General features: G+C 42.8%; 1 long non-coding RNA gene across 1 annotated transcript; it reads left to right on the forward strand.

Moving 5' to 3' along the window:
- Positions 1-3,520: 3,520 nt before the first annotated feature.
- Positions 3,521-21,223, forward strand: LOC125485432. Its single transcript, XR_007264164.1, has 3 exons — positions 3,521-3,557; positions 5,771-5,817; positions 21,125-21,223. It is a non-coding gene; the product is annotated as an uncharacterized LOC125485432 (long non-coding RNA).
- The last annotated feature ends 287 nt before the right edge of the window (positions 21,224-21,510 follow it).

Raw genomic sequence — 21,510 nt, forward strand, 5'->3', positions numbered from 1 at the left:
ACATCACTATCCTTTCCCCAGTCTATGTGAACAGAAGTTTTTGACAATGAATGAAGTGGTCAGCTATGTGTGGTATAGACTGGTGCACAGCACACAGGGAGCCAATGCAATGGGATCTGTGCATGAACCTGTGTGTAATGTGCTTACCTTCTAAGAGCCCTCACATTGCTGAGTCTTGCAGGCCTCTCCTCACATTTTGAGATAACCACCCCATCCTCTCTGGGCATGGTCATGGCCATTTTATTTCACATTGCATAGTTCTGATTTTCAACACAATGGAATGCTCACTTTGGGCAGTAGCTTCCAGCCTTCACCTCCACATGTCTGCGAGGGCCAGAACATCCAGAGGCAATGTTTCCTGCAAATACCGCGGGCAATGATTCAAGATGGCGGTGGAGTAGCAGGCTGTGTCCGGGCTCTTCTGTATGTTTTCTCTCTTTTTTTCCCTCTCTTTTTTACTTCTGCTTTCTTTTTCATTCATTTTTTACTTCCATTATTCTTTTCTTTGGGAGTCTTTTGCAGTGAGTTAGTCGGCAAAATCATCATGGCAGCTAGAGCAGACCGTGTATAGAATGGCAGCTCCTACCGGAGGTCGGAAGCAGCGGCGGATGTAGCTCCTCACAGCTACTGGAGGCAGTGGCAGCAAGGACATCCTCCTGGTCCTTGGGGCTGGCAGTGGCAATGGCAGCAAAGCTCCTCCAGCGATCAGTGGCAGTGGCAGTGGAGTTTTCAAGATAGTAGCATCAGCAAGTTGACATCTTGGAGGAGGGCGGCCAGAGCAGGACTCTTGATGAGATGGTGGCTGCGGCCTGATCTGGCAGTGGAGCCAGAGACTCCTGGTTGCGGGTGAGTGTGGGTTCAGCACAGGACCTGGCATCAGCATCGACGGTGGCATCGATGAGTTGGGCCCAGCGCCGAAGAGACGGGGCCTACAGAGTGGCGACTCCTATGTTGGTGGGTGCGTTGCATGCAGCAAGGGATGGTGGAGGAAGGGTGGCAGCACAGGTGTTGCTTGTGAGCCAGCTCAGGGCTTAGGACTCTCTTTCAGTTATATCTTTTATCGTTTTATTCTTGAACTATTCAAAATGGCGCTGGATTGTGGTGACTGTTGAAGCTTTTCACTGTATTTTACTGTATTATTGACCATAAAATGCAAGTGACAATGAATCAATAAATTAAAAAATCATATGCTGCAAGTGTGATATTGACGTAGCAAAACTATGAGATTGACATTGCAAAGTTCCACTCCTTGATCAAGGACTGCTGACCAGCAAAACAAGCTCCCTGGTCATGTGCCTGCATTAATAGACAAGGTAAGACAAGGTAGAGATGCTGTTAGCATCCAGGTAGATGTTATATAATGAGTGTTAAGAGAGCAAGCGAGCAGCCCTGAGTTGCAGCCTGGTGCAGTTTGTGAAGTGGGTGCTTGTCCATGTGTGCAAAGTGTCCTTGCAGCAGCAGCCTTTCAATGCTAGTTGCAGGTGAACCCCACATTGTTGATCTCTACTTCCTCAGTATCTTGCCAGTGGATTGGAGAGTGTTATGATGAGAGCTGTCATGGCGGGGTTGGCAATTATTGAATGCCAATATCTATGGACAAGGAATGTGCATGACTAGGGCCTGTAGACTGTGCCCTGAGTTTCTGTTGCATAGTGGCCAACATGGTACCTCACTGCTGCCAGCAATAAGTTAAAATCACCATATATGCACTCTGATATCAATGTCGAGAATTCTCAGTGTCTTGTTTGCTCAGGGTGGGTAGTAGGATGGGAAATTGCATATTAATGAGGGGCAATGTGCAGTTAAAAAGGTTGCTAATAAGCAATAATTTCCCTTATTAGGCAACTCACTGCTGCTTAGCGAGAATCTTGCTCAGAACTTAATTAAAAGATGCGGCAAGTTGTTCCTAGTGTTGAGGTAGCTTCACTGGACTTCTTGGATGATTCTGCAACATTTTTTGCTGTAGCCCACATTGTTCAGGTCCTTGCCATTATGTCTGCCATAAAAACACTTGACATGCCCTTATTCTGTGTGACAATTGGAAGTTTGGAAAAGTATTTGGTGCCTAGAAGAAAGTCCCATTGCTATATATGGTGAATAATACCTTGCACCAAAGGAATGACAGAATCTTGTTAGACTGCAGAGGTTCGTTGTCTTTTCTGAGTCTGGTTTGCCTTGCACATCCTCACTGTCTTTTGATTTTTTTTATCCACGGCCAATATACATTATTCCATGCCAGGTCCTTACTGAGATGCATTAGCATCAATGATTACCTTCTTCCTTATAACAGTAGTTCAGGACATATGTTTCTACTAACAGATCTCATTTGTATGATTCAATGATGAATTTAGGGTCCTCCCTCCAGATGGGATGCCATTTTTTAAGAGCTTTCTCCGTGATAATACTTTGTCAAAAAAGTCTGGTCCTTGTAAGTTCAGGCATCAAGGAAAGATTGTGAAAAGACTGAAATGTCTTGAGTATGCTTCCAGGTTCTCAGACGCAGAAGTGGAGATGTACCATGAACTGGCAGAAAGTCCTCCAATTCTGCTGCCTCTGGAAAGAGATCCTTTAAGAGGTTAATGTTAAGAGCTTTGTTCCTATTGTGATGATACTATGGCTTTAAGTGGTGTCCTTTTTCCTTTTGTTTAAGGGAAGAAAGGTTGCGAAAGAGGTGAACAGTGGTCTGCTCAAAGCCAATAAAGTAAATAGCTTGTGAGGGGGTTTGATCTGGTCTATAACACCACAAACTTAGCTGTAATGCTGAAAAGAGGTAATATCATCAGTACATTACAGTATTGAAAAACCTATTGGTCATGTAAATTATTGTTGCCCTTACCTAAAATTATATATCTCACAGTACTAACTACTCTCATTTCCCTTGATTTGTTTCTCTTTACTGTACCGTGCATCAGTCCATCTCCTCTCTATGCTCACATGCTCAGGACTACCGTAACACTTGCTTACATGTACCTCACATTTTTCACATGACATGCAAAATATGTTCATTCTCAAACATCTCACAAGATTGTCCCTAACACATCCTTGCAAGAGACATTTGTACAGAACATGTAGCAGATGACAGTGAATCCATTGTGAGTCCACCTGCCAAGCCTAAATCCTCTGGAAGACAATATCACAAGCAAGGGAAAAGCCTGTATGTATGTATGTAATTATTTATTTATTTTTAATTTATTTTCTTTTTTTACAGGATATGAGTGTTACTGGCAAGGCCAGCCTTTGATGCCCATCCCCAAATGCCCTTGAACTGAGTGGCATATTCAACCATTTCAGTTGGTAATTAAGAATCAACCACTTTGCTGTGGATCTGAAATCATCAGTAGACCAGTTTGGATAAGAATGGCAGATTTCCTTTTCTAAAAGGCTTTAGCAAACCAGCTGGGTTTTCCTGACAATTTCATGATTCACGATTTACTAATTAAATTCAAATTTCGTCATGGATTTGAACAAAAGCTATTGCGTCATTAGCCTGGGGCCTTTGGATTACTAATCCAGTGAGATTGCCATGACTCTGCCATCTCTCCTGGATCATGACTCTGGTGAGTGCCAACCCTAGAAGACAGGGTATTGAGACACGCTCTTCCTTTTGCCTTCTTACTTCGATCTCACTGTCTTCTGCATTACAAACTGTGGTAGCTTTCATCAGCCAGCTATCTTTCTCAGTACTCCTTTGACACCATGGTGAATCACCAGTCACAGTGGGCAGATGTTATGGGAGAAATAGGATGTCACAGGTTTCAAAGTGCTGCAAGGCAAGACCATATATTTGTCCTGCAGTGGAGGACGGAGATGTTCAAGATCAAACCTTGAAGAAAGTTTTGACTAGCATGTGACAGGAAACACGAGGCACATTGTGCAGCCCTTTAGTGAACTCTGCCCAATGGTTCAGAGACTATGGAGACCTACTATAACTTGTGACTGCGTTTCATTCAGAGCATAGAATTCTGTCCAATACTGAGCAGATGTGAACATTGAAGGGGCGTGGACCTTGACAGAGCTTTTACTGACATTCAGATATCTCCTGAGGCAAATCACACAATGCCATGGAAGTCAGACACTGCCTGCTTTGAAAGCCAGTAGTGGCAAGGGTTTCCTGAATATGACATCACAGTCGGATTCTTTTCACTTAGAGCTGTATGAACAGTGAGGTACAATTACATAGACAGTGGACTTTGCAGTACATCTCAGGATGTTACCATGTCTGCGCACCGCTATCAAATACTCCACCATGCCATTGTGAATGCCACACAGCAAGCTGGGCCGACCTAGTCTCCTTCAATCTACATCCAGACCCTCAAGGTCCAGAGCTATCTCTCAGACATCAGCGACAACAGCCATCTTCATGAAATCTCAGCAGCCATCCATCTTCTGACCTATAGTAACTGTAGACACATAACATTTTTAATACTCTGCTGACTGCCCTTCATGCCCCTGAAGGATCCTAATTCAATATGGCAGAGGGAGTATTAATGATGCAGAATGAGCATGTGCACGTGCAAAATAGAACCTGATCCAATTGTTTTATGTTTGCAAAAGGGGTATAACATGTTTGGTTTTTGCACACATATGTTTCCAAGGTGCAGATTCCTGCAATTTCATCAGCCAGTTGCTGATTGCATAGTAAATAATATGATACTAATTTTTTTACCCCAGTTGTTGGTGTCTCAATGTGTCAGATATCAGGTTTCGGGCAAACCAATTTTCCCCACTTCATTGAATTCACCTTTCAAAACAGGTACTATGAAATTTTGGAAACTCTGAAGTTAGTGTTGATTTCAACTGAATACTCATCACAACCAAAGATGGGTAATTTTAAATTAACCCATCACGTACCATACTGGACAAGGAAACCTCACATTGTATATTAAGAGTAGCCAGTTTAATATCACAAATTTTTCACCACTGCACAAGATTGAGGTTATCCCCTATGAGCTTGGATGTATCCACAGAAGAATTTGGCAGCAGATGGATTGTTAGGAATACGTTTTGAAATATCAATTTCTTCCAGCCTTAAAAAAAGAGATTTCCCATATGCCCAACAGAATAACAATGGCTTGGAAGCAGCATCTATCTTTCAAATGAACTACACTATCGGTATGTAATCATAGCAGAACCTAACAACAGTGATTGCCAAAATAAGTTAGCTACACTGCACATTGTTATTGCACCTGTGCAGACTTTTAGCCAGTTTATTTACTGGCCCATGTTATCTAAATGGCTAAGGACAAAGTGTAATGATGGTTCTGGGAGCAGAAAGCTGGCTGAGTTAATTATAGTTTATCCAAATCTCTGAATATTTGTTCTATGTATGATTGAATAATTTTGGCAACAGTATACAGTTTAGTTGTACTCATCTCTTCACTTGAAACATACCTGATTATCCCTTATAGCCTCGTGTGTTATTTAATCACAATATCGACCCGAGATAAATCTTACATATTTACTGTTAATGTTAAATTTTTGCAACACTTCTATTAACTTTTGGTAAGAAACACTGTTGAATGCTTTTTTGCAGCCAATGAAGCATAGTAAATGTTTTTGTTTACTTATAGTTATTTACTGTAGATTATTCTTGGGTTAAATATTCCGTCTTGTTCATACTCTAGATATAAATCCAGACTAAGTTTCATCGATTTCTACTTCAAATGTAATCTTATTTCTATTTATTTGGTTTTCAAGATCACTTTAATGAGGTGCTTAATTAAGCTTATATATATAAAACGATTGTATTCTGTTGCTTTAATTTTTTTAGGTAACTTAAAGCATGAATGTCTCAAGTCACTTGCAAAGTATATGCTGGTATGTATTTGATCCTGAATTTCTGTTATCTCATTTTATTCTGTTCCTCCAAGGTCTTTTCAACATTTTATTGTTACTTCATCTATGCCTGGAGATTTTCCTGTGCTCTTTAATTTCAAAGTAGTGGCCATATGTGATATCATAATGTTTGGTCCTTTAAATGTCTCCACATCTTGAGGGCTTATGGAAACTAATATCTTAAAGTTATGATAATGGATTCAGATTGTAAAACTACAGCAGTTAGGTAAATGGTTGTCTTTGTTGAGGGGGCAATAGCAAAGGGAACAGGAGAATGGTGTTTTGATGGAGTATTGGGACTGACAAAGGCAAGTCAAAGGTGAGGTAGATGGGGAGGCTTGGACAGGGTATCAAAGGTAGGGAAATGGTTTGGAGGGAAGACTGATGTGGGGTCAGGGCATAAAAGTGCGCAATAGTAAGGAACTAATTTCTTGGCTGTGGTCGAGGGTGTAAGTGGGGAATGGGGACAGACAGAGAAGATAAATAGAAAAAAAGTGACAAAAGGGCAGTGTCACCACTGTCCAAAATTATGTTTTACATGTCAAAATCAGGGTACTATCTCAGACAAGGAACATTCACACTCACAGGTGCAGGGGTGTGGGACAGGGGTGGGGTAATTCAGTTCTGTAGTGGTTAGGGATTGAGGAGAACGCAGATCCAATCTGAGATAAGAATTTTTAAAGGACATGTAGACTGGCAGCACAGTCTATCTGTGCCTCTAAGGATGGTGTGGAGAGGGTCTAGGTTCAAAAGAGGAATCTTCAGGGGTTCGGGGGTAGAATGAGAGTAGGAGAGGTGATAGGTCCACTGCCACATTACCAGCGTAATGTGGGGAAGTTCAAGGGTTATAGTGGGAAGGTGCACAGTGCTATTGAAGGGACAAGGGTGTTGGGGTCAAAGTGTAAGATCACAGTGTATGTTGGAATGTTACAGGCTACAAATTCATTGTCACTTTCATGCTAATGCTGGTTATATCCAAAAACTAACATCTGCCAGGAGTGCAGATCCAAATAGGAGGAAGTCAGAGTGGGGCGCTGCTGTTTTAGGTACAGAAAATCAGAGGAGTGGAGATTCTAACTGCCCAGCAGCAGAATCTCAGGGACATAGATGCTCTCATATCACTGTCAACCTTCTTTATACAGCTCACTTGCTGGAATACCTATGGGTTCCTGCACAACATCAACTTGACACTGACTATAATGGAGTGTCTGTGGACCTCATATGTACCTCTAAATTCCAGCAAAACAGATGAACATTAACAAAAGAAAGTTGACCAACACACAACATTATAGTCTTTTACGCAATAAAAGAGATTTATATCTCTCCTCTACAATGAGGCATGATTGTATAGTTAGTTATGACGAAGCAATTTCCAAAGAAATGATATTGATGCACAATTTAATATTGTGGAAACAATATATTGTACAATATATACAAATGGCAAAGTAAATGTTATAAATGATACAATAAATTCTTAAGCTTTCCTTTCTTACCACTGTGCCTTGGTATGAACCTGACATCAGCAGCTGAAGTGGAGGCACGTTGCTAAATGTGATGCTTCTTTGCCTGTGATGACATTGGCTCTGGCCTACTGAGAGTATCTTGCATTGGTTCAGGTTAAACACCTCAGCCATGCCTACTGAAGGCAATGGGGTCATGGCAGAGGGGAAGAGGAGAGGCTGCTCACTTTGGAAATACCCTGAATGACAACTAGCTGACCCTAGCTCACAACTGACATATGCTCCTGCTCTATCTGACTGCCCCCGATTGTACTTCTCTCGTCCCTGAGGACAGGCAATTAAGGGACGCTCAGGTGCCTTAACGCCCTCCCTTGCTGAGACACTGTTGTATAAAGGCCATGGCTAGTGTGACAGAAGGCAGCTGAGACTGAATTTGCACTGATTACTCAAGCTGGTATTCCATGGCATTCACTACCCTCTATGTGGGGAAAAAAAATTTCCTCACATGCCTAAGACATGGAAGAATTCATGATGGACATGTTCTCATCCGTACTCTGTGCAAAGCTGCACATATACCTGACATCTCCACCATTTGTTGCCCTAACCTCAGTTGCATTTCCAGTGGGCTTCTTATAGTAGCAATGAGAGACCCACAATCAGTGTGGTTCTCAAAGGTAGCCTCTTCACCAGGAGTTCTCTGAGTATCTGGAGCCTTGCTTATTAATGTCTTCATCAACTTCTGAGAAATGTCTGCTGTACTCATAAGAATGTGAACCCGATTCTGAATGCAATCCCTCCGCAAAACTGTTTGGTGTATTCATGCCACTGGAGGTTGCAGGAGAGTTAGGAGATAGTGCAATCTCTAGGTCACCGGTCTCACAAGCCCAAAAGTTGAGTACATGCTAAACGCATGTTCCGGCATTGCAATTTGGCTATTACGTGACTGACGAATAGGGGAACACTATTTCTAAAACGTGAACTTGTGTTGGCTATTACGCAACTCCATTGGTGCTATTTCGTATTGCTATTTCTATTCCCAAACACAACCTCTCTCTTTCAACTCATGGATGAGGGTGCAATAGCAGCTTTTAAAGCTTATTATTTGAGGCACACATTTAAGAGGTTGATTGCAGCCGCTGAGGGAGATAAGGATAGTGTTCTTCAAGTTTGGAAGAGCTTTAACATCAAGAATCCAATTGACATCATTGTGGAGGCCTGGTGTGATATCAGTAAGGACTGTTTGCATGCAGTTTGGAGGAAGCTTCTCCCAGACTTTGATCAAGATTTTAAAATTTTGATCCATCAGACGAGCTCCCAAGAATAAAAAAAAAGCATTGTGTTCATCTTGCAAAGCAAGTTGGATTTGAAGAAGTGGAGAGTGAGGATGTTGAAGAGCTGTTTGAGTCCCACTGTAAAGACCTCTCTGCAGCTGATCTACAACAACTTGTCACTGACGGGGAAGTGGAAGCTGGAGATGAAGGAGATGAAGTCCAGGATGCAGTACCATGAGAGCTTTCCATTTCTGTTTTGTCTTCTATCCTGAGGGAAATTGAGAAGCAGTTGTAGCTCTTGCAGGACCATGTTTAAAAAGTGAAACACAGCAGGGTAGCAGTTAGTGGAATAAGATCCTATTTGGCACCCTATGAACAGCTTCTTCATGATTGATGAAAAAGGGCAAAGAAGCGAAAACTGGATGTCCTTTTTAAGCCAACCCCTAAGAAACAGTCAGAAGACAATGAACCACAGCCATCCACTTCTGCATTAGCTATTTTTCGCCCTGATTCTGCATCCACAACTGCACCTGAAGGTGATCATGATGATGATGATGATGACGACCCTCAGCCCCTGCATTAGCAAAAGAGCAACCTCAAAACCTCCTCCCCCATCAAATCATCTTGACATTTTTTCAAGGTAAGATGTTAAATTTACTTTTATTTCATTATTAGATATGAATTACACATTTATTCAAACTGTGCTATCCTTTGTGTTACCCTTTTGAGTGATTTTTGAGCGATTTTGAGCGATATTTTTTGGTGGTCTGCCCCTAACCCCGCTTTTCCCATAGGCCCCATTATTTCAATAGCGCGATTTTCTATAATGCAATGTTGCACAGGAATGCAATACAACTATCGCGTTATAGCAGAACCAACCGTATGTAATCTCCAGTGACTGAAGCCTGAGATCAGAATTGCAGATATCTGTAACAGGCAACCAAAAGAAACACATAGACTTCTGCAGAGTCTATGAGCACAGCACACAGTCCTGGCACCCATTGCGACAGCTCCAGATTTCATACACTCTTGGAAACAAAATCAGAAATTGCTGGAAAAACTCAGCAGGGGTCTGGTAGCATCTATGGAAAGAAATCAGAGTTAACGTTTTGGTCCAGTGACCCTTCATGAAAACAAAGATCAGACGCTGCCAGACCCGCTGAAATTTTCCAGCAATGTCTGTTCCTGTTTCTGATTTTCAGCATTTTGTGTTTTTATTTGTTCAGGCATTCTCATTCTGCTGCCTTGCTAATCGCGCCTCACAGTCGGCAATGGATTATTTGCTTTTTTCCTTAGCAACCGGAAAAGTTCTGACTGAATAGAGGAGAGACCATGGGATTGGGGACACCGCCAACCATCAGTATCCTTTCCTTCAGATTATGGGCCTACTTATCCTTCAGGGGAAAATGAATATTTAGTGACTCAAAAAAGGTCACTTGGCTCCTTGTCTGCAAAATTCCCGTTACAATGCACTACTGGTTTGTCAATGTGTTAGGCTGCATCCAATCACTCATTCAGTCTGAACTGTCACACACTTTCATCTCAAGTTTTCTGTGTCCTTAGATTCATAATACAATCACCGAACCAGCCTAGCACCTCACTCACAGATAAATATAACCTGATGCCCACACAAGAGAGAATTCCATGCCACTGTGACATTAACCTGAGAGGGTCAAATGAAGTCATTGACTCTTTTCCTGAATTGGTCCAAGGATTTTAGGGGAACGCCATAATTTCTAACATCATCAGTGATCTTCAGCCAAGCCACTTTGGAGAGGGAGGAGACCCAGAAAGATCACCTCACACCATTGCCTGATAGTGTGGAGTGGAAACCGCAGGGAGATATCACTGAATTACTAGGCTGATTCTCTGTCTTGCTTCTGACATTTCCAAAATGATGTGAAAGGGGCTCGAATGTGATGGTACTGTGGGGCGAGGGAGCTGGGACCTAGGATAATAAAGATTAATAAATCGAGGAGTAATTGGAGGAGTATTTTGAGGAGACATGAGTAGAATGAAGTGGTACTCAGGACAAACGCTTCAGACTCTTGATAAAAAGGAAACCAAGAAATTAGGACCTTGATGCAGAGCCTCCCTGCTTTTCCCCACTACTCATTTGTAACCCATAAAGAACTCCGGAACTATCGATTCCCCGATGGAACACACTCCCACTATGTTATTGAATAGGTTCCATATACTTGCCATTTGCCTTACAATTTTCTAAATGAATTGTTCTGCGCAATAGCTCCCAATTTAAAAGTACCTGCGATGTCCACTTCTAGTTCACCGTCAGGAATAGTATGCCACAGATTAAATTGCATCCAAAATCACTGAAGTAAGCTTATGTTCAAGCTCTGTTTTGAGAGCACAAAACTCAACTTAAGAAAACTATTTAGAGAAGAAAAATGGTATCCTAGCAATAAAATATCAATTTATAAATAAAATGTAAGACAGTTCCATCCTGCTAATAGTCTACCCTGGCACTTACTAGTGCAAGCCTATATTTTATTAGAGTTGATCAATACTTTTATAGTAGTCCTGTATCTTGTAATCAAATGGACACAGCAGCCTCTCAAGATGATTCAGCCCTCCAATTATTTGAGTATGCACATCTAACTAATAATAAACATGCCATTAGTAGTGAGCTTGGAATAAGTTGACATGTAGTCTATAGTCCGAACATTTCTGTAAAATCAGAAGCTGCATCAAAAGTTGAGGGGCTTTGGAGTTGCTCCCTAAACTCGAGGCAATTTTGTGACATTGTAACTGACAGTGTGCCCTAACAAAAATTCATCATGTCTCCTAAGACAGCACCTTCGAAATCATGACCATTAACATCTAGAAATACAAAGGCATCAAGTACATGGGAACATCACCGCTTCCAAGTTCCCCTCCAAGCTATTCGCTATCCTGATTGAAATATATGGCTGTACCTTCAGTGCTGCTGGGTCAAAATCCTGGAACTCCCTTCCTCATGGTATTGTGGGTCTACCTCCACCAAATTGACTGCAGTGGTTCAAGAAGGCATCTCACCACCACCTTCTCAAAGGCAACTAGGGATGGGCAATAACTGCTGGCCCAGCAGCGACAGCCACATTCCATGCTACTATTGAAAAATACAAAGCATTGCAATGACTTTCCAACAGAATATATCTTTCAACTGCATCTGTGAGGATGACGTATTTCCATGCTTCTGTCTATTCTGTATTAATTAGCTATATGGGGAGTGAGTGACTTGTCCTATTTATTTTAGTCCGTTCAGCATGGCAGGCTTACTGAAGTCCAAGTATTTGGTGATGATCAAGTCAAGGCCGTGGTCTTGCAGGCCCAGCTGTAGAGATTCATTTAAATCTTTTTGGCTCCAATCCTGACCAACAACTGGCCGGATCATTAATTTGCAGCAGGATGTTGCAGCCGGAACCTGTCGAAATGAAGCCTGGCAATCAGTAGGAGGATGACATTGTCACTGGTCAGATTATTTCAGCACCCATTGTTCAATTTATAATGGCTGTCAGGCAACAAATGTTAACATTTTGCGTTGTTTCTCGGGTGATAACCAAGGTGAACCAGGTGAAAATGTTAAGCTTAGGGCTTCATGTAAACCGTGATGGCTGGGGCCGATTTTAAAAAGATTAAGTTTACAGGGAATGGCTTGCCTGTTTACAAGTATGTGATGGTGACGTGGTTGGTGGAAGAGAGGAAATTGAATCTGGATCACGTTAGGTGTGGGAAGGAGGGAGCTCAGAGCACATGCTTTCCTTCCGGACTCGGGAAAGGAACTCATTTCTATTCCTCATAAACTTATTAAGGAAAGTTTCATGCTTTCTTGGAAAAACCTTTTTCTCTTTGCAGCTGGGCGCACACAACCAAAGTGCCCAAAGCGAGCAGTACAAACTCAGTAGGCCATTAACATGCAAAGATAACCACCCTTGTTTAAGAAGGGATGGATGATGGAAAATTATAGGCCAGTTAGCTTGACCTCGGTCATTGGTAAGATTTTAAAGTTCATTACTCAGGATGAAATTGAAGGGTACATGGAAGTGCATTGTGAGGATATGGTCAGCACGGCTTCATCAAGGGGAGGTCATTCCTGACAAATCTGTTAGAATTCATTGAGGAGGTAATGAACATGTCAGACAAAGGAGAGCCAGTGGATGTGAACTATTTGGATTTCCAGAATGCCTTCAATAAGGTGCTTCACAGGAGGCTGCTGAATAAGGTAAGAGCCCATATTGTTAGGGACAGAGTACTGGCAGGATAGAGGATTGGCTGACTGGTAGAAGGCAGAGAGTGGAGTTAAAGGAGTTTTGTTTAGGATGGCAGTTGGTGACCAGTGGAGTTCCATAGGTGTCAGTGTTGAGACTAAAACTGTTCATGTTAAACATTAATGATCCACACGAAGGAACTGTGGGCATTATTGCTATGTTTGCAAATGTCACAAAGATATATGGAGGGACAGGTAATATTGAGGAAATGGGGAGGCTGCAGAGGATTTGAACAGCCTGGGAGAGTGGGCATAGAATGGTAGATGGAATATAATGAGGGAAAGTGTGGGATTATGCACTTTGGTAGGAAGAATAGAGGCATAATATCGAGGCATCTGCCTAACCCTGGCCTGCTGAAAGAAAGGGCATGTATAAATTAGAATGAAACAGGAACAAGATGTTAAAATGTAGCTTAGCCACATTATTGGCATGCCCAGCCTTTGTCTATTGAGTGGGCCAAATTACAATTGCACCAATGGTTCAAGCCGCATCTGTTCCAGAGAAGTACAATAACTCTGATCAGGCTGATTAGAAAATATCTTCTCTCCTGAAGGTGTGGCCACATATTCAACTGTTATTGCTCAACAACTGGAGCAATTTATAATAGATTATTCTGATCTCTACTCCGAGGCTCCATGCTTTGGTTTGGAAGACAACATTTTTCTTTTAACTCTCCCTTGATGCCCATTGCAGTCGACGGATAACGCTCAATCTTGCAGCTTCCATGGAAATCACTATTGGCTTATTGTATTGAATAATATCATCCTCGGTGACAGATAGCTCAAGGAGAACCAACTATAGCCACTGGTAGTCTGCTTTTGATTTGTGATATTGATTTGTGCATAAACATCATATGACGGCTTGCTGTGAAAGATCTGTCTGTGTATATTGTTTGATATCAACTGGAGTGATTTCTTTGGGTGTAGACTGTTGACCACTGAACTGAATGAACTTCTCAACTCCCTCACACACACTCTCTCTCTCCTTTAGCTGCATTTGGATCTGGATATTAAGACACATCATCAGCTGGATGTTCAGTTTCACATTGGTACTCAGTGATAGTCTCATTAAAATGGACATTCAGGAACCAACACAGTGTTCCAGAACAAAAACAAAGTTGCTGGAAAAGCTCAGCAGGTTTGGCAGCATCTGTGGAGGAGAAAACAGAGCTAACGTTTCGGGTCCGGTGACCCTTCCTCAGAACTGATGGTGGCTGGGAAAACGTCAGTTTGTATGCAGAAAATAGGGAGGTGGGTGGGGTAGGGAGTAAACGATAGGACAGAGCCCAAAGAGAGAGAAAGACAGTTGGACAGACAAAGGAGTTGCTAATGATCAGGCTGGGAGGGTTAATAGTTGTTAATGGGGACTGTTAGTGACTAACAACAGGGGGTGTGTAGTGGCAGGCTTTGTGGTAAAAAGGCCTGGTGTATGGAGTGGGGTACTGGGACATGGGATAGTTTAGGCCCTAAAATTATTGAACTCAATATTGAGTCCGGAGGGCTGTAGAATCTCCAAGCGGAAAATGAGGTGTTGTTCCTCCAGCTTGCGTTGGGCTTCACTGGAACACTGTAGCAAGCCAGAAACAGAGATGTTGGCCAGAGAGCAGGGTGGTGCATTGAAGTGGCAGGCAACAGGTAGTTCAGGATCTTTTTTGCGAGCTGAACATAAATGTTCTGTGAAGCGGTTGCCAAGTCTACGCTTCGTTTCCCCAATGTAGAGGAGACCACATTGTCAGCAGCGAATGCAGTAGACGAGATTCTGGGAAGTGCAGGTGAAGTGTTGATTCATCTGAAAGGTATGTTTGGGCCCTTGGATTCTGGGGAGGGAGGAGGTAAATGGGCAGGTGTTGCACCTTCGCTGGTTACAGGGGAAGATGCCGTAGGGCTGTGGGGAGGTGTTGGGGGTGAAGGAAGTGTGGACAAGGGTGTCCCGGAGGGAACCGTCCCTGAGGAAGGCGGACAAGGGAGGGGAGGGGAATATGTGTCTGGTGATGGCATGTTGCTGGAGGTGGCGGAAATGGCATCTGATGGTCTTCTGGATGTGGATGCTGGTGGTATGGTAGGTGAGAATAAGGGGAACCCTATCGCTGTTGCGGGAGAGAAGAGAAGGGGTGAGGGCAGAAGTGCGGGAGGTGGATCGGACCTGATTGAGGGCCCTGTTGACAATGGAGCTGGGGAACCCTCGGTTGAGGAAGAAGGTGGACATTTCGGAGGCTCCCTTGTCGAAGTTGGCCTCATCTGAACATATGCGACGGAGACGGAGGAACTGAGAAAATGGGCTGGAGTCTTTACAGGAGGAGGGGTGTGAGGATGTATAGTCCAGGTAGCTGTGGGAGTTGGTGGGTTTGTAATGGAGATTAGTGACCAGTCTATCCCCAGAAATGGAAACAGAAATGTCGAGGAAGGGAAGGGAGGAGTCAGAGTTCCTTCCTGCAACAACGATAGGGTTCCCCTTATTCTCACCTACCATCCCACCAGCATCCACATCCAGAAGACCATCAGACGCCATTTCCGCCACCTCCAGCAACATGCCATCACCAGAAACATATTCCTATCCCCTCCCTTGTCCGCCTTCCGCAGGGACCGTTCCCTCCGGGACACCCTTGTCCACACTTCCTTCACCCCCAACACCTCCCCACAGCCCTACGGCACCTTCCCCTGTAACCGGCGAAGGTGCAACACCTGCCCATTTACCTCCTCCCTCCCCACTATCCAAGGGTCCAAACATACCTTCCAGGTGAAGCAACACTTCCAAGAATCTAGTCTACTGCATTCGCTGCTCACAATGTGGTCTCCTCTACATTGGGGAAACGAAGCGTAGACTTGGCAACCGCTTCGCAGAACATCTACGTTCTGCTCACAAACAAGACCCTGAACTACCTGTTGCCTGCCACTTCAATGCACCACCCTGCTCCCTGGCCAACATCTCTGTCTCTGGCTTGCTGCAGTATTCCAGTGAAGCCCAATGCAAGCTGGAGGAACAACACCTCATTTTACGCTTGGGGACCCTACAGCCCTCTGAACTCAATATTGAGTTCAATAATTTTAGGGCCTAAACTATCCCATGTCCCAGCCCCCATCCCACACACCAGGCCTTGTTACCACATAGCCTGCCATTACACACACCCTGTTGTTAGTCACTAACAGTCCCCATTAACAACTACTCACACTCCCAGCCTGATCGTTAGCAACTCCTTTGTCTGTCCAACTGTCTTTCTCGCTCTTTGGGCCCTATCTTATCGTTTACTCCCTACCCCACCCACCTCCCTATTTTCTGCATATAAACTGATGTTTCCCAGTCACCATCAGTTCTGAGGAAGGGTCACCGGACCCGAAACGTTAGCTCTGTTTTCTCCTCCACAGATGCTGCCAAACCTGCTGAGCTTTTCCAGCAACTTTGTTTTTGTTCCTGATTTACAGCGTCCACAGTTATTTTGGTTTTTATTACAGTGTTCTAGGATGTGCAATCTATTGCTAAAAGAATAAGGGGATATAATTTCATAAATTGCTGATCATAAATATGTCAGGAGAATCTTTGCACAGGCCATATACTTACTCAAGTATTTCACATTTATTGTGGTTGTAGCATAGCTCTGTGAAAATGAATGCATGATTTACATATATGATGGCTATAAAAGCAACAAGAATATCTTTTGTACAAAAAATTGTTCCGAAACCCACTCAACTGGCATTAATATTTATAGCTCTGTTGGCTGATTAGTTTAAAAATAAACCATTACTGCATGACTGATAAGTAAATACTTGATATGAAGCAGTTTGTGATGTTTATCTTACCACTTGAAAATTCTTCCTGCAACTGCTCATTCTAACAATAATTATTTCATTGTAACTTAATTGGGAATAAAGCAGGAACTGTAAATAAATACAATAGAGGAGACTGTAAAATTCTGAAATGTTATTTGGCGTTTCAAGGGTAATGTTTTGAAGTCTTGAGACTAGGCACACCCATTCTGGATATTTCTTAACGAATTCGCCCTTTTCGCATGGTATATATAAGGGCATTTTCTTATTGTTTATGGAGTGTGCTGTAAAGATGTGCATCATGTTCTCCTTAGTTATGTACATTGATCAGAATATCACCATACACATTTCAGGTGGCTGAACTTCCTTCCATAATGTCTCATTGAAATATCTCTGCTGCTGAAGATATACTGAATGCTAACATATAATTGCTTCAGACCAATATATTTTGCAACCATTTAGCAGCTTTAGCTTATGATATTTACATTTTTAAATCTAGCTTTGATAAAATCCACAGGCTAAGAGTTTTTGTTTTGTACATAATTGCACAAATTGCACTACGGTCCTAAATAAAAACCAAAAGAACTGCGGATGCCGGAAATCAGAAACACAAACCAAGCTTTTCCAGCAATTTTAGTTTTTTGTTGTACTACGGTACATTAATTTAATGAAGTAATTTTCCTCAAGTTTCAGCTTAAGCCTAATTGCATGTACCAAATATACCAAGCCAGATTTTCCGAGGAGCGGTAGACTGCAATTTATGTCTTAGAAAAGCAAGGAACTCTGCATTTCTGAGAGGAGATTCCAGTCAGGGCTCCTTCAGTAATGTGGAGCGTCCTTCCATTCTGACAGTTCTTTTGCAGTGCAAATCTGTCAGGGAATGACAAACAAAGCCCCCCCACTTCTCACAGCAGGCAGCTGTCATAACCCAGTCTGGTTGAGTGGGGAGGTGAGGGGATTGTCATGTTGGCTTGCGTTCAGGGATGGGGAATGAGTCTGGTCTGACAGTGAGGTAGTTTCAGGTCCGATCTCCTCCAGCAAGGGGATGTCAGTAGTGGAGCAGGGATGGGGAAGCATGTCAGGTGGCTGGAGGAAAAGTGTCGGGTTGGGTCTGACAGTGGGGTAAAGGGGTATCGGTGGTGTGCAGCATGGGAAGGATGTGTTGGGTCCCAGGAATTGTTGGCTCGAGCTTTGGGGTCGGGGTGAGGATTGAGGGGCTGGAGCGGATGAGTAGTTTGGTTATATATGGTAAGTATGGGACCTGTTGAATAGTTGCTCTATATTTAACATTCTAATTCTTCCTGAGTAACTACCTAATTTCATCGATTTAAATGGAGACTTTCAGAGGGCTCCAGGTGAAGAGGAATTGTCCAACGGGAAATTCAATGTCCTGGACAATTGCCTCAGAGTTTGCTGTGATGGGGATTCCACAGCGATGCCGTGTGCAACTCCATTCTACACTGGAGTAACGACTGTCAGGCCAATGGAAAATCTGGACAAATATCTTCCATGAATCAGCGCAATTCAGCCGTGTTTTGGAATGCATTGCTTTGATATTCCATACTAAAATTATTCTTTAGGAGTGATAACGCAGTGCAATTTTAAAGATAGAGCTGAAAATGGTAACACAAGCATTTTTAGTCAGCATGATCTGGCCATCATCTGTGAGTAAGCCAATTTAAAATATAGAAAATGGCTAAATAACACAATGCGGAAGTATTTGCAAGTCACCTGGATGCCCAGCAATTAGTAATTCGAAACAAAAGCTGAATTTTAAGAGTCTTGAGAAAGGTTTACAAATGGAAGCAATTAGTAGAAATTCCCAATGATGATCTGGGGCATGGCTAAATTTGAGCCTGAGGCAGTTTTCAGTATAATTTTTACAAATCTAGGACAAACACCAGCTATTGGGAAGTATTATAACTGCCAAGGAGAGGCACAATCTCAGAGTATGATGCGTGAAAGTGAGTGTCACATCAGAATATGATATGGCCTTGGTAATGTCCAGGATTGGCATGGGTGGATTTGTAGGTGGAAGGGGAAACTCTGTGCAGCTGTTAGGAAAGCCATTAAAATATGCAAACTGGTCATTAGTTTGAATTTAACCCAACATTCTGACTTCAGCAGCCAGTGGACCTATCACCTGAGTTGACGACAACATACCAGGGTCAAGGATGTGACAGCATTGCAAGGCGATTGCAAGGTAGGCTGCAACAGTTCAAGAAGGCAGCTCACCACCACCTTCTCAAGGGCAACTAGGGATGGGCATTAAATGCTGACCCAGCCAGTGATGCCCACATCTCACAAATAAATAATAAAAGAAAGACATTATCCAATGTAAGTGATAGACTAGGAAGCCTTCAAGTAGCAATGTTGAATGTCTGCAGCCCTGTCTGAATGAGAGATAACTGCTCATAGTACTTCTGTTCAGAATATGTTTTCTCTGCTTCAGAAGCATTTTCCGATATTTTGGAAGACACTTCATTCAACTTGCTTTGCAATTCCCAGCTGTCAGCCTTCATCATAGTAGTTTAAACAGCCCTACCTTAAACTTTGAATTAAGAACAAGAGGAACAGTCATTTTAACACCACCAGAAGCAGGAGTAATATCAGCAGCAGCACCAGGTTCCTTCACCTCACCAACATGCTTTTCCAGAGGGATGAACAGTAAGGTTCAAGTGAAGAAGGCAGGACCCCTAACATGGGATCTACAGGCAGAGAATCAGCTCTCTCAAGATGTTTGATCACCTTTCATCCTAATGATGGAAGACATTCTAAACAATGGGTATGCATTGTCAGTAGTCAATATGGTGGCTATTACTAAAGAACTAGCACTCAATCCACCTCCACTATTCCCTGGTTCTCTACCTTTCTCTGGACTGGTGCTCTCTTTCTTCATTTGCAAGGAAGGAAAACAGAGACTTAAAAATGTGAGAAATGGATTTCATGAAGAGGAGAACATTTGTGGACAGTGTCTGTCTGGAAGCATGGATACAAGATGGTAATAGGCTGAGGGGGAATGTGAATATTGACTATTCAGAGGGGCATGTGGGGTACCTCAAGAGAAATCAATGAATGGAGCTGCCAGTTCTGTTGGTCTGAGGGGTGCTGTGCAGAAGAATGCTGAGAGAGACAGAGTGTGGGATTTGATACATAGAAATGCGGCTTTGCTCAGTTCCTACCATGCTGACATCCTTGAACTTCTTGAAAATCTTGGTGTTTGGCTCCAGCTTCAAGGGATCTCACTCTTGCTGCTTACTGTCCTGACCATTTCCACATGGCCTGCTTGATTTGAGAGGTTCTTACTGTCCTCAGCAAAGCAGCACACATCACTTCAATCCCTCAGATCTGATAGTAGCACCTCCAGATCAGGGTAACATATTTCAGGTACAGCCTTGGGTCTCCTCTAATTTCTGTTTTATTGAGGCCTTGTGATTTAATATATAGTGCATTTCTGAATCTGGGCTGCACCAAAAATCCTTTCTTTATGGAGTACATCTTCATCTCACCTACCTTCTCTAATGGTGCTAAAAAGGCAAGAGTGGGATTCTATTGCTCTGGTTGAGTTAAAGCGCCACAGCAAAACCCTGTTTCATTACAAATGGATTCCTGATCCACTACACAGCTCCATTTACATGCTGGTCCATTCATGTGAGCTTCCATCAATAGAGTCAGCCCATTTAAACACAATCTGTTCATGGGTTGTAACTTGCTTTGATGTTAGCATTCCCATTACCTGATAATATCTTGTCCTTTCTGCCACATACAAAATGTTGTTTTTCAGAGTTCCCTCTTCCCAGCTTAAAACACTGAAATATGGTTGTTCAAACGCAAAATGAGTACAAGATGCATATCTTGAGAATTGCATATTACTGAGATAGATATTGGACCATTGGTTACTGTGTGAATATATGATTTTTGACTTATTCTAGATATACAAAGACCTATGTTTGAGTGTACCCTGTGGAATATAAAAAAGTTAATTATGTTCACACCTATAGGATAGAAACATATCTGGAATTTTTCTGCAATTGTCTCTTTTTTGAGATGTTTTGACCATTTCTCAGGATGTGATCTGGATGACTGAAGCAGCAAGCCTTGTGGTTAGCCTTTTCCACAACAAACCAATTGAGAGCCCACCTTCCGTCTTCTCTCAGTTAGAGGTCTGGTAGGATGATATGGCCATTTTGCCAGAGGAAGGATTTTGAATTGTATGAGCCACCATATGTTAGAAGGAAGCACACCCGGACATAGATGTTTAATGCTGCAGCATCCACAGGAGTAGAGGGGCAGCCGGAGAAAGCTGGCTCCTGGGATGCATCCAAGAGAAACAAGGGGTCTACAGCAGCAGGCAGAGGGCATATTCTTTAGCCAAAAAGACATGAATGGAAATGACCCAGAAAATCAGCAGCAGTGTGGCTCCTGGCAAAATTGTAGAGAGTGAAGAAGGGGTTAACCCTGTCAGGTGTTAAGTACCACACTTAGACTTAGCATTCTCCAACTCACCACATTTCATGTGTTTTTCTCTCTAGATGTGCCGTGAATTCTCATCTGAACAGGCAACGTTCACAATGAGCCTCAGGTCCGTACCATTATCACAGCCTACCTCCATGCATCCATGCCTCACGGTCACCTGTATCAGTTCTTTGAAAATAAACCATTTCTAAGAATCCCATCTCCCTGTCAAGAATCAAAGATGTGGGATTGTGGCATGTCGGATGTGGGGATGATGTGGTTGGTTTGGCAGGGAAGGCGAGGTCGTCAAGTGATACACATATAGTTAGCCGATGGCAAGCATGCCCACCTGGTTCTCTAGGACAGATGAAGATATCAGCCATTAGAACCTGAAATACTGGCATTCACACATGTTGGAAAAGCTGACTTTCTGCTTGAAGCGCCTATGTTAGAACTCTCAACT

Source organism: Rhincodon typus, chromosome 19, assembly GCF_021869965.1.
Source record: "Rhincodon typus isolate 14 chromosome 19, sRhiTyp1.1, whole genome shotgun sequence".
Taxonomy (NCBI): domain Eukaryota; kingdom Metazoa; phylum Chordata; class Chondrichthyes; order Orectolobiformes; family Rhincodontidae; genus Rhincodon; species Rhincodon typus.